The sequence below is a fragment of the Eucalyptus grandis genome, chromosome 8 (genome assembly GCF_016545825.1).
Source record: "Eucalyptus grandis isolate ANBG69807.140 chromosome 8, ASM1654582v1, whole genome shotgun sequence".
In the NCBI taxonomy this organism is placed as follows: Eukaryota; Viridiplantae; Streptophyta; class Magnoliopsida; order Myrtales; family Myrtaceae; genus Eucalyptus; species Eucalyptus grandis.
Genome location: NC_052619.1, coordinates 1,535,025 through 1,546,883, shown reverse-complemented (window position 1 = coordinate 1,546,883; position 11,859 = coordinate 1,535,025). Strand labels below are relative to the sequence as shown.

The 11,859-nt window shown below is 40.6% G+C and overlaps 1 pseudogene; it reads left to right on the top strand.

The window, feature by feature from the left end:
• The first annotated feature begins 6,579 nt into the window (after window positions 1–6,579).
• LOC120287823 lies at window positions 6,580–10,016 on the top strand (annotated as a pseudogene).
• Window positions 10,017–11,859: the final 1,843 nt, after the last annotated feature.

Here is an 11,859-nt window from a genome sequence, read left to right as displayed (position 1 = left end):
CATTTCAGGGAAGATTTATAAAAAATAAAACTCATATTACTTCATTGTCCTAAAAAACTCACATACAGTGCAAAATCAGAGCACATAAGGTAAAGATCATAAAAGTCATCATCATATTCAGAACAAATAGAAAACCAAAAGCACTTGCATTGTTTGAAATATACTTGATCCTTGTAAAGGACCTCAGATATCCTCAAGTTTACACAGAGAAATTAGAGGATTCCTCTTCATCAATTATATTGATCTTATGGCTTGAAAGAAACGGGAGGATTTCTTTCAAGGGTTTACAGTTTTCACGTCAAAAATTACATATGTTGCTTTAAACATGCTACTGACTTGATTGCCAAATTATTTAAGGACTTTTCTATTGTCTCAATTGCATTTCCTTTGTTGTTCAAAGTTCTATTGTTGGTAATCATTTGTTGCCACTTTCAAATACATAAACACACACGCTCAGCATGTATCTTTGTTTAGTTGAATTTGCTTATCATTCATCAAAAGAAGAATATTGTGAAATGCCAAGTCTAGAGGAGTACATAAACAATCATTTTATTCAAAAGAAGTAAAGGGAAAAAATTGACGTAATAAGTGTAATGGCATGTTGTACACCAGAAAAGCTAATTGGATCCAATGTTTAGGATTAATCTATTTGCAAGAACAAGAAAAGGAGGTTGTATCATATGTTTATCATGCAACATTTCAAACACAGAAATAATATTTACATAAGTGGGCCAAGACCTCCTCGCTTTTCTCAATTGCCTTGAAACTCAGCTGTCTGTCAGGGCATAGCAGCCAAGTAAAAATTCCCATACTTCTGGTCTTATAGATGGATCTACACCCTACATGCAGAAAACAAAGTGAACAGTAGTTAGTGCTGTCGTCGTGCAAAATAAAAAAGCAGCCCATTCCACAAAGTTTGACTATACCTATGAGAAACAGAAGCAACATTAAATAAAGATTACCTAATAATCAGAAATAAATCAATTTACCCACCACATAAAGACATCTAGTGAACTCAGTAACAAAGTTGAGGTAAGCAAATAGGAAAAGGATGGAACACGAGAATATTTGCCCATAAACTAGGAATTGGCATAAATTTTTTTTTTCTTTTTTGGTCAAAGAAATTGGCGTGAATTTGCTTCACCAGGTTTTTGACAACATAAAGGAGACATAACAAGTATGATGTTGACAAAATTTTTGTCAAGCACTCAGGGGATCGATCTTATCATTTTCTCTAATTATAGCTAAAAAACCATTAAACTCTCATGCTTATGACAAATCAGTGATTCAATGATGCCACTATCAGCTATCAAAGTCTCAGCTAAAGCATACAGTAGGAACAAGATTGCCCATCGCGCAAGTAAAGCATGGTCGACAAACCAACCAGAGTTTAAATTGTCTACTGGATAGTAGATTTTACTGAAGGGTATAGTATAATCAACCAAATAACCATACTTATAAGTGGAGATGTCCGTTAGCTTTGTAAAGATCAAAAAAATCTTCATCTAGAATAGGGTCATAAGGCCCGATATATTTTAAAAGATCCATCTGGTACAGTATGTGCAAATATATCCAACCGGTCTATGCAAGAAGTAGGTTGAGTGAAGCAAGCCTAAGAAACAATGCTGAGCAGGAATCTCTCTGGAGAACTATCATCATCGTGGAACTAACTGCATAAAGGGTGTGACTTTCTCAAAAGCATACTGTACTCAAAGGGCAAAAAGCACACAGTTGTTTATGCAAATTAAACACCTCCCAAAATGTACATACCCCAAGAATGATCAACCTAAGTGCTTTATGAAAAGCCAAAACCTTTCCATCACTATCAAAACTCGCCCTCCACTTTCAGGCTTGAGCATTCGGCTGACCTGAATCATGACAGAAAATAGAAAACTCAAACCACTTTAAAAGCTAAAACTTTACATGAGCCACATTAATATATATATATATATAAAAAAAAGACATACTTTTAAAGAAGAAAAGGTGCATGTCACTAATTAACAGTCCATGCAATAACATAGATTTGTCTTTCTAGGAAAAAAGGTTTTCAACCCAGAGCACGGGCTTCTAGATTAGCATGGACATGTGCTGTTACTTGGCAGTGGTACACAGATTTGAGAAGCTTAAACGAACCCCATCAGAATTAAAAATTTAGGCTCTTTCTTTAGTCGGCCTGTATTATTTTCTCATTTTTAGGAATATAGGATCTTCCTTGGCAATCAATGTCCTAATACTTGAGAAGCTTAAGCAGACAAGTAAGTCATTTCCCCTTAAGTAATAATCTTACATGAGATAAGATAAAAAGACCTAACACTAGGCTATCACTGTCTTTATGTGTTTCTCAATAGAATTTCATTCAGATAAATGTTCTTTCTTGGCTCATAAACTTAGTTATTCTCTCCTATCTCTCTTCCCCAATACAGGAAGGAGCAACACTGAGCTCCATGCTTAAAGGGCCTGCCAATTGTATGACTGACTGTGGAAGTAAAGCGCATCCATGCACATCCTTCCAGCTAGTGTGCGTGATTGGTGTAAATTACAGGCCAATGTAAATATACGATTTATTTTAACAAAGGGATCATTAAATCACATCACAAAACTACTAAATATTCCCATCGCATTGGAGACATCTTATCGGTGATCCAACACAGTGGTGTAGCTGTTGACAGATGCTTCAACACAAGGCTGAGTTGCAGCAAGCTTTTTCTTCAAGAAGCATTGAGACAATTCGACCTACATTATATATCTTCTGGTGCAGCGAGGATACCAGAGTGTAAATTCACGTGGACGGAAGCTACTGAAGAAGAGATGGCGTAAAAAATCATAAACCAAGAACAATAAGCATGGCCACAGCAGTCAATCAGCCTTGTCACGCACTGGTTCAGTTCCATACTCATTGAACCGTGGGCATAAATGAAGGAACAACGAAAGACCACTACAGAAAATTACTGCCATAAAACAACCTTCCTTGGAGATTGAGAGAGGCAAGGATCGCTGATATCGCGGACAATCGAACTCATCCTCTGCAGATTCACCGAGCTCGCTTTCCCGCATCGCCATGGCTTCTCCCTCCACCAGAAGACATCACTTTCCAAACCCCGTCTTTCCTCTCCTACCCGGCTATCATCACAAGCTTGAAATGCCAACTCAAGAATCACGACGAAACTGCAAAACCAAAAAAAGCCACCGAATCATTCGAATGCGCGCAAACCCATCACAACCAAACCGGAGAACTAATCAGGAAGCTTCAAAAAACCATATTTTTATGCCGATCGCTTTAGCGCGATCAGTGAAGATCCAGGAATGGGGAATCGGAATTACATTTGCTCGATGACCGCGGAGAAGAGCGCGCGGGAATGGGGCTCGCCGGGAGCGATGCGTCGCTCGAGCGATGGTTACGATCGAGGACGGCAATCGGATTCGCCCCGATCCGACGGCGATGGCGAAGGGGATGGGATGGGCACGTGCATGCGCCGCCGTCACCGTCGCGGTCGCGAGAACGGTGGTCAATGCGCGGTGGCGCGGTGGCGTTTTGGCTGGAGGAGCGGAGGAAGATGAGATCTCGAAGCGCAGGAGAGAGAGAGAGAGAGAGAGATGGTGGAGGGAGGGGAGGGGGTTGGGTTGGGTTGGGTTTAGGGAAGGAAGGGAGGAGTAGGAGGCAAACCTCTTCCTCCTTTTGTCAATGTCACCGAATCGTAGACCGTTTCTCTCTCCCTCCTATTTATTTCCCATTTCTTTTTTGTTTTCTGGTCACCCAAAATAATTGTTTTTCAGTTCAGTTCAGTTCATATTTATATTTATATATATATACGCACACGGATTTTTGGATGATTTTTTTTTTTGTAAATTTTTATATTTTTAATTCTACTTCTTGTACTTCATTCTATTACTAATATGTAATACTGAAACAAAATATGCATTTACTTAAAATTGGAATTTTAATGACAAGGAGTGCGTGTCTTTTATAATATTTTCAAATGTTTTATGTTTCAAATTTGCTCGATTGATTTTATTGCTACTATTTATTTGTTGAGGAGGTATAGTAAAAAGTGATGATTGTATATATTGATGTATCCACAATCAAAGGTGATGCATTGTTATTTGGATGACGTTGATCTTCTTAGCACCATGGTTTTTACTCCTTTTTTTTTCCTTTCAATTTGTAATTGTGTTTAAGCGAGAGAGGAAGTACTTAGGACATGAAAAGAAAATCTCATTTTGTTATAAGTCCTTTCACAATTTTAATGGGGAACTTGAAATTGTTTTATGAACACGTGATACACTTTGAATTCAAACAAATGATCTTACCATGATTTAGTCAAGCAAAAATTAAAAATCATAACATGAGGTTATTATTTTTTTTTGGTAAAATAAGCAATATATAAATGGGAAGACCAAAAAGTACAAAAGAACTGACTTTAGAAACTTGCACTCAAAATGAACGGGCTTAAAAGGAAGCCGAGAAAGAGGCCAAGCGGCAAGAGCAAGAAAAGAAAAGAAAGAGACCCAGACGGCATGAACAACCACCAGCACAACGACACGAAGACCAACATCGGTCGGTCTAGAGACGGCTAGTCACCCGAGAGGGAAACACGCGAAGCAAAGATACTCGGATCCAAGTCCCAAGCCCTATGCTTTGCCAATCTCCTAATCCTAAAGGAATCTTCCACATCCCTGAAAAAAGAGTGCCTTATCTTTGACCACTTTGAGGAGATGATTCTTCATGGCCAGAATGGAAAGTGGCTCTCTCGAAAAGATATTGTTTATATTCCTCCAACTAATATGACAAAGGGCGCCAAAAAACCGCACCATGCTTTTGAAGAAGTCTTTGCCCACAAGAAAGGTTATGGCCCAAGGAAATTTTTATCCCAAGATCGATTCCGGCATGGAAGATTACATCCTGGTTGCCCAAAAAAGAAAGCCAAACCAGGTAGTGATCGACACTCAAAATAGATGGCCAATAGAGTCAGGCACCTCCTCGTGAAGGGGCAAAATGTAGTATCAATCTTGCCATAAGAAGAGGGAAGCTTGGGTGGGAAGCCTATGCTTGGCGATAAACCAAAGGTGAAGTTGGTACTTGAGTGTAATGGCATTGTTCCAAATGAAATGATGCCATAAAACAGGGCTTCTTCCTCTAAAGGCCTCCCACGCCATGGCCACCATGAACCTGTCGGATTATCCTTCCGGCAAAAGCAATCTTGGTTAAGAGAGGGGAGAGGGAGGGGGGAATCTCCCACGATTCCAACACCGACCTTAAAAGCTTGCCCCTCCACCGCAAAAGTGCGCAGCTGAAGCCTCTCTAGAAAGGCCGAGGTTATAGATAAACACATCCAAGAAAACCAAATTCAACGGCTCCCTAGGATGCCAATTATCAAACCAAAGTGACGTAGAAAAGCCATCCCCAATTCTCCACTAGAAATGCGGAAGTCGGACTTACGCTCAGAGTTGTAAAATTTTCTTCCAAGCCCAAGAGCAAAAGGTTGGCTTCTTAACCACCTAGAAGTTCTTCCTTTTAAGGAACGTGGAGTGGATCCACTTGCACCAAAGCGACTTCTTATCCGTGAACAAAGTCCAGATGTGCTTCACCATAGAAGCCTTGTTGCCCAATCATGCAATCTCAGATCCCCAGACCCCCTCTTCTTTTGGGAGACAAACATCATCCTAGGCAACCTTGGCTCCTCCTCTGCTCAACTCCAGACCCTTCTAGAAGAATTGTCTAAGTATTCATTCAATTTGGTCCAACACTCCTGCAGGTAGAACAAACTCACTTGCCCAATAAGCCTGGATAGTATGTAGTACTAACTTGATCAGCTAGAGGCGGCCCGCAAAGGATAAGAACCGGTGTGTCCAAGTACTTGACCTAAAGGATAAGAAATGCTTGACCTAATGAGGTTATTTGTCAATGTTATTTTCAACTTTTAAGACAATTTTCCAAATTTCTATTATGTACTCTTCAAAGACAAAATCGCTATATTTTTTATCCATGTGCTTGACCAATCCGTGCATCGCATGGAAATAATTCTCATACTTTAATATATAAATATTATTGATCGAATTTTGATCCCTTTAAACAGGGTAACTATTTATGATTCTTTTGCGTGATTTTGATATTTCTTTTCCTATTAAGAAAACTCTATATGTTTGCTTGATACTAAAGATATATCAAAAAGTATGTCATGTTAGTTTGGCGACGAGATAATCTCGTCCAACCATTATTATTAATGTTGTCGGGAAGTATGATGGTAGGATAAATATTTGGAGTTTACAACAATTCCTCTCTTCTTTTGTACCCTTTTTTCTTATTTCAAAGCAATTGAGGACTAAAAGAGACTTCCCTAGAAAAATTAAATTGCAATTTGAACTTCACAAAGGCCTAATAAGAGAAATATACACGCCAATAAAAAAATAAAAAATTAATAAATAAACGAAGGATCAACGACATCGAAATACTTGCCTAATTAGAAATGATTATTTTATTTTCTAGTCCGAGACCGAGGAGGATGCCCTAGAGCTCAGTCGCACCGGCATTGGCGCAAGACACCATTTTTGCTTCCCCGGCAGCTCGCGCCGCGCACTCCAATGGCCCACAGCCTTTGCCGCATCGCGTCCCGCCTCGCCGCCGCCGCCTACCGCCGAGCCGGACCCAAAGCGCCGACCTTGCCGGGAGCCGCCGCCGCCGCGCCGCCGCCGTTCTCCAGAGCTTTCTCGGCGAGCTCCGGCGGAGGCGACCCATCCTTCCCCGGCTCCGGCTCCGGCTCCGGCTCCGGCTCCGGCTCGGGCCATTATGACGACGGGGTTGGGATTCGGTCTCGTCGTGGTCCACGGGCATGACCAGGACTACTTCGACGGGGAAGCGGTGGGTCGCCGGACTGGCCCGAGCCCCAGCACGAGCGCGACCGCGACCGCCCCCGGCCAAAACCCTGGCTCGAACCCTTACGAGTCGATAATGATCTCGGATTTGCAGGAAGTCGAGGATAAGTTGAGGGAACTGGAGGAAGAGAACAGGAAGAGCAAGGCGTATGTGGACGGCTGGAGCGAGAGGCTGAGAGAGATCAGCGTGTTGCTGAAGCAGGTGCGGGAGCCCGGGGCAAGGGGATCGTATTTGAAGGACTCGGAGAAGGCGGAGATGTACCGGCTGCACAAGCAGGATCCGGAGGTTTACACTGTGGAGAAGCTGGCCAAAGATTATAGGATCATGAGGCAGAGAGTGCACGCTATCCTTTGGTTGAAGGAGATGGAGGAGGAGGAGGAGAAGAAGCTTGGCCACCCTTTGGATGATTCGGTCGAGCTCTTGCTCGATACTTGCCCGAGTAAGGAAATTGTTTCGCTCAGTTTTTGGTGCATCACATTATTATAGTGGCAATTCAATTGGGACTAGAAAGGTTTGATCGATTTGCTAGTTTTCTTAGGACAAGTAGCGCTTAAACTCAAGAAAGCTCAAAATATACTGTTTGGGATTTTGTGTGGAATCTACTCTTTTGCTACATTCGGTAATGATGGAGTATTGTAACCAGTTAGGATCTTCAAATTAAATCTCCTTAGGCTTTGATCATTACATTAGCGCAATTTTGCGTGCAGTGTAAATGGAGAGCTCACCACCTTCTTTGCATTGTAATTATCTAATAATTTGCTATAATACAAGCGATGATGATGTTGTAATCCGTCGGCCTTTTAACAGGAGTGGCACACTGTTGAAGTAACTTATTTGTTGATTAAGAAGGAGAAATTCCTTTTGTTCAGCATAATCCCAAGTAAGAGGGTAGGTTCTAAGATGTCGCTCTTCAACTTTGCATTTTGAATTCTTGTGTTAGAAAGGATTGAACCATATTATTCTAGAACCAGTAAAATTGGTGACCTATTCTGGAAGTCGATGTTCCTTCATTGAGATGGCCAGCTGTTGCTGCACTCATACGCTTGCAGAGAGAGAAGAGGGAGGGGTGAGGGAGGAAGGGAAGGAGGGAGGGAGGGAGGGAGGTGCCTGAGTCCAAAGCTCATCTTCCAAAGAGAGGGAGGGAGGGGGAGAGAGAGAGAGGGAGAGGGAGGGAGGCAGGGGGAGCTGCCACAGAGTCCAAGGCTCGTCGTCCTCTCTCAGAGAGAGAGAGAGAGAGAAGAGGGGAGGGGTAAGGGAGGAAGGGAAGGAGGGAGGGAGGGAGGTGCCTGAGTCCAAAGCTCGTCTTCCAAAGAGAGAGGGAGGGAGGGGGAGAGAGAGAGAGGGAGGGAGGCAGGGGGAGCTGCCACAGAGTCCAAGGCTCGTCGTCCTCTCTCTGTCTTTACTCTCTCTCTCTTAGATAATCTTGCTGATTCAAGCTCTCTAATTTTTATCATTTTTTTTTTATAAGAGAAATCTTATCCTGTCTTATCCAGGATTTGGGGTAGATTCAATCGGGAGATAAATCCAAACATATGCGGATATATTTCATTGACCCCAAGTGTGGGATTGGATAATGTGTATCCTGTCCGACTCTATGTTAGATCCATCAAATGCATTCTTATTGCGCGTGGATTAGGAGTGCACTGTACAGAATCCTTATCCAGAAAACAGAATAAATAGCCTCAAAATTGTTGGCTTTACTTTTCAAGTGATTTAGTCAATTCACATCATTAGGGGACGTGAATTTTATGTTTGATTTGTAATGAGGTTTTGTGTGGAGAACTGAAGAGAACTAGTGACTCTCAATCAAGAATATTTTCTACATTTAGACAGTATTGCTCGTTACTTCTCAGTAACCCATGGTTTATATTTTAATTTGAAATTTTCTAATGCAATACTTTTAACTCGGGCAGAATAGTGCGATATTGATCATTTTCTCCTTGCAGATTTTTCAATTCCCATTGCAGGGAGTTTCATGTGGCATCCCTTCCCTACAAACCTGACTTCAAGGTTATGCCAGAGGGTTGGGATGGAACTGTCAAAGATCTAGATGAGGTCCACTATGAGATCTCAAAGAAAGAAGATGAAATGCTGTATCAAGAGTTTGTCCAAAATTGAACTTCAACAAGATGAAAGTAAGTTCACTTGCCTTCTTTTTCTCAACTCTTGGAAAGATGGGGAGATCAAATATATAATTGGGATTTGGGTGCTTCTTTGGTTGGTAAATGTAGGTGGAAATGATTAAGTTAGCAGATGAATCTGGACATTGTCTTGTCAGTCTTCATTTTCATGCCATTAACATCTAGGATAATTCCTAAGATTTCCTCTTTCGATAGTTAATATTTTTGGAGAAAGTGATCTGTTAATATGCTTAAGCTTGTTGCATAGGACAAATGCTTCACCAGCCGGTGCTGGTCAGGTAAGTATGGGCTGGATCATCCAAAACCCTGCTAATTTCCAAATTGCGTGGGAATATGAGATATAGGCTGTTATTAATGTGACTTTTGAGTAAGCTTATTTTGGCCTTTAGCTCCATAAAGGAAGAGCTGCTCTGGAGAAAATGAGATTTCAAATCATGATGGCCTGCTGACATTTTGATATCTGTTCCTTTTCCTCATTTTTCTTGTATATAGACCCTCTTGTTTTCCAGACTGAATTCCAGTTGGACAGTGATGAACTAATGGATGTGATTCGGTCTATTTACAGGTGGCTGGGAAGGTGAAATGCCACAAGTATAGCCGACGTCGGCCTTCAGAAGGATGGAATATCACAGTCGAAAAACTCGGACCACGTGGGAAACGTGGAGGTGGTGGGGATGGAAATTCGTAAGCTTACCTGATGGATCTAGCCGGCCGCTTAATGAGATGGAGAAAATGTACGTGCGGAGGGAGACACCACGTCGCAGACGCAGGATACTCCCTTGATCACTTTAGATTCTGTTATTGCTTTTTGCAAATGGCGGGTGACATGATTAGGTACTATTACTTGGGAAATGTCTGTTTCTTTCCTCTTCCTTTTATGCATCTTTGTGCTGTTGGTGCACCTTTTTTATCTCTCCTCTTTCTGCTGTGTAGTCACAATTCAGCTGTAGTACTTATAATAAAGGCCACAATTTTTTTTGTCTACCTGCAATTTATTTTGATCACTGATGATTTTACTTTAGATGCTGCATGTGGATAGCTACATTTAAAACCCTTGATTCTGCAAGGATCTCTTAAGTAATGTGTATCATCAAATCGCTTTTCTATTAGTTTCGATAAGAGCATCATGGAAGGAAATGATATTGGGCTTTGTGGTGGCAGACTTTACCTCATACGCATGCATTCATTCGACTATGGATACAAGCACACTATGAAGGGACGCCCTAGGGTAGCTCGTCTTGTTGCCTGAACTCGCTTACTTGCTGTAGTCATTAACCATCTTAGCGTTAGAGAGGGAGTAGGGATATGAAGCGTGATCCTGCATGTTGAAAAACAGCATAATTGACTATGAGAACCGATAGATTTTGGACTTCCATAAGAGAAGCAGTACATGTTCTGGACTCCGATGCTCCGTTGCCAAGTCTTCTGTATCAACCACTTTGGAGAGTCCCGTCATCACTGTCGATAATTTCATCCTGCAGGGCCACAGCCAGCGGTGAGCCATCTAGTTCTGTGATTGAGTTATCCGAATTTAGCAGCAAGCCATCTAGTTCTGTGATCGAGTTATCCGAATTTACTACCTCTTCTTCTAAGTTATCTTCCTTTTCATCTTCTTCTGCATTGCTCCTGATCCCTCTGGAGTTTAAGGCCTTATGTTATACATTATAAGGTTGACTGTCCAATGCTTTTGGTGAAGCGACCAATCCTCTATTTGTACTGGCAAATGATGTGTTAGTACGAGGAATGAAAATGGGTTGATCAAACAAAAGGAAAACGAAATGAGCTCGATATTTTCATGAATGTCATGTCTTTTTCAAGTTGGTAAGAGTTTTTCAAAGTTAGGTACTTCAAATCCATAGTCGATGTTGTTTTTAAATAATGAAGTTCGACGATTGGCTTTTATATATATATATAATGCTTGCTAGAATATTTCAATATTAAATGACATGTTCATTTAATAATTAAAATTTTTAAGAGTGATTGATCATGGTTCTACAAAATTATGTGTGTGTATATATATATATTTGGTGGTTCTACTTATCTATGATCTAAAATAAGATATCCTAAATCAAGCCCTTCGTTTGTCTTCCTCATTATATATTTCCACACTTAATTCAATGCCAAAGTTCAAACTCCATGCAAGGAGATTGTTAGAATATTTAGACGTTAATTTGTGTCCTTATCTAATGGTTTAACTTTTTTAGAGTGGTCAGCTGTAAGTCTACAATATTGTATGATGGTTTTGCCCAAAAAGGTTATTTGCATAAGAGGTACGAGACACCAGTTCATGGAAAATAAAACAAGCTCGAATGGAGACGGTAAGTGTTGTTGTTTGATAGCTAAAACTTGTTAAGAAAGTACAATTTAGTTTTAAAACTTGTCAAATTTGTTAATACTTATCGAAAATTTTATAACTCAATTGCATTTTCATAACAAATTATCTGACTTAATTACAAATTTTGAAATTTTTAGGATAAGATTGCACTTTCATAACAAATTCTAGGATTTACTTGTACTTTTTAAAAGTTTTAGAATTCAATTACACTTTCCTAATAAGTTTTACGACATATAGTGCACTTATCCCCAACTCAAAAAAGGAATATGCTACACTAGAATGGATTATGCCTTGACCCTAGTTTATTAGCAATTGCGAGGGTGGTAATGGAAATGTACCCCAGGTGGGCCATAACCCCAAAACTCACTCGTTTTCGATGAAAATGGGGAAAAATAAAATAAAATAAAATAAAATAAAATAAAATAAAATAAAAAATGACGAAAATGGAGAAATAGAAGAAATATCTTCACCACTGGCACTGCACAGTCCGGCCTTGGAGCCAAAGCCTTTTG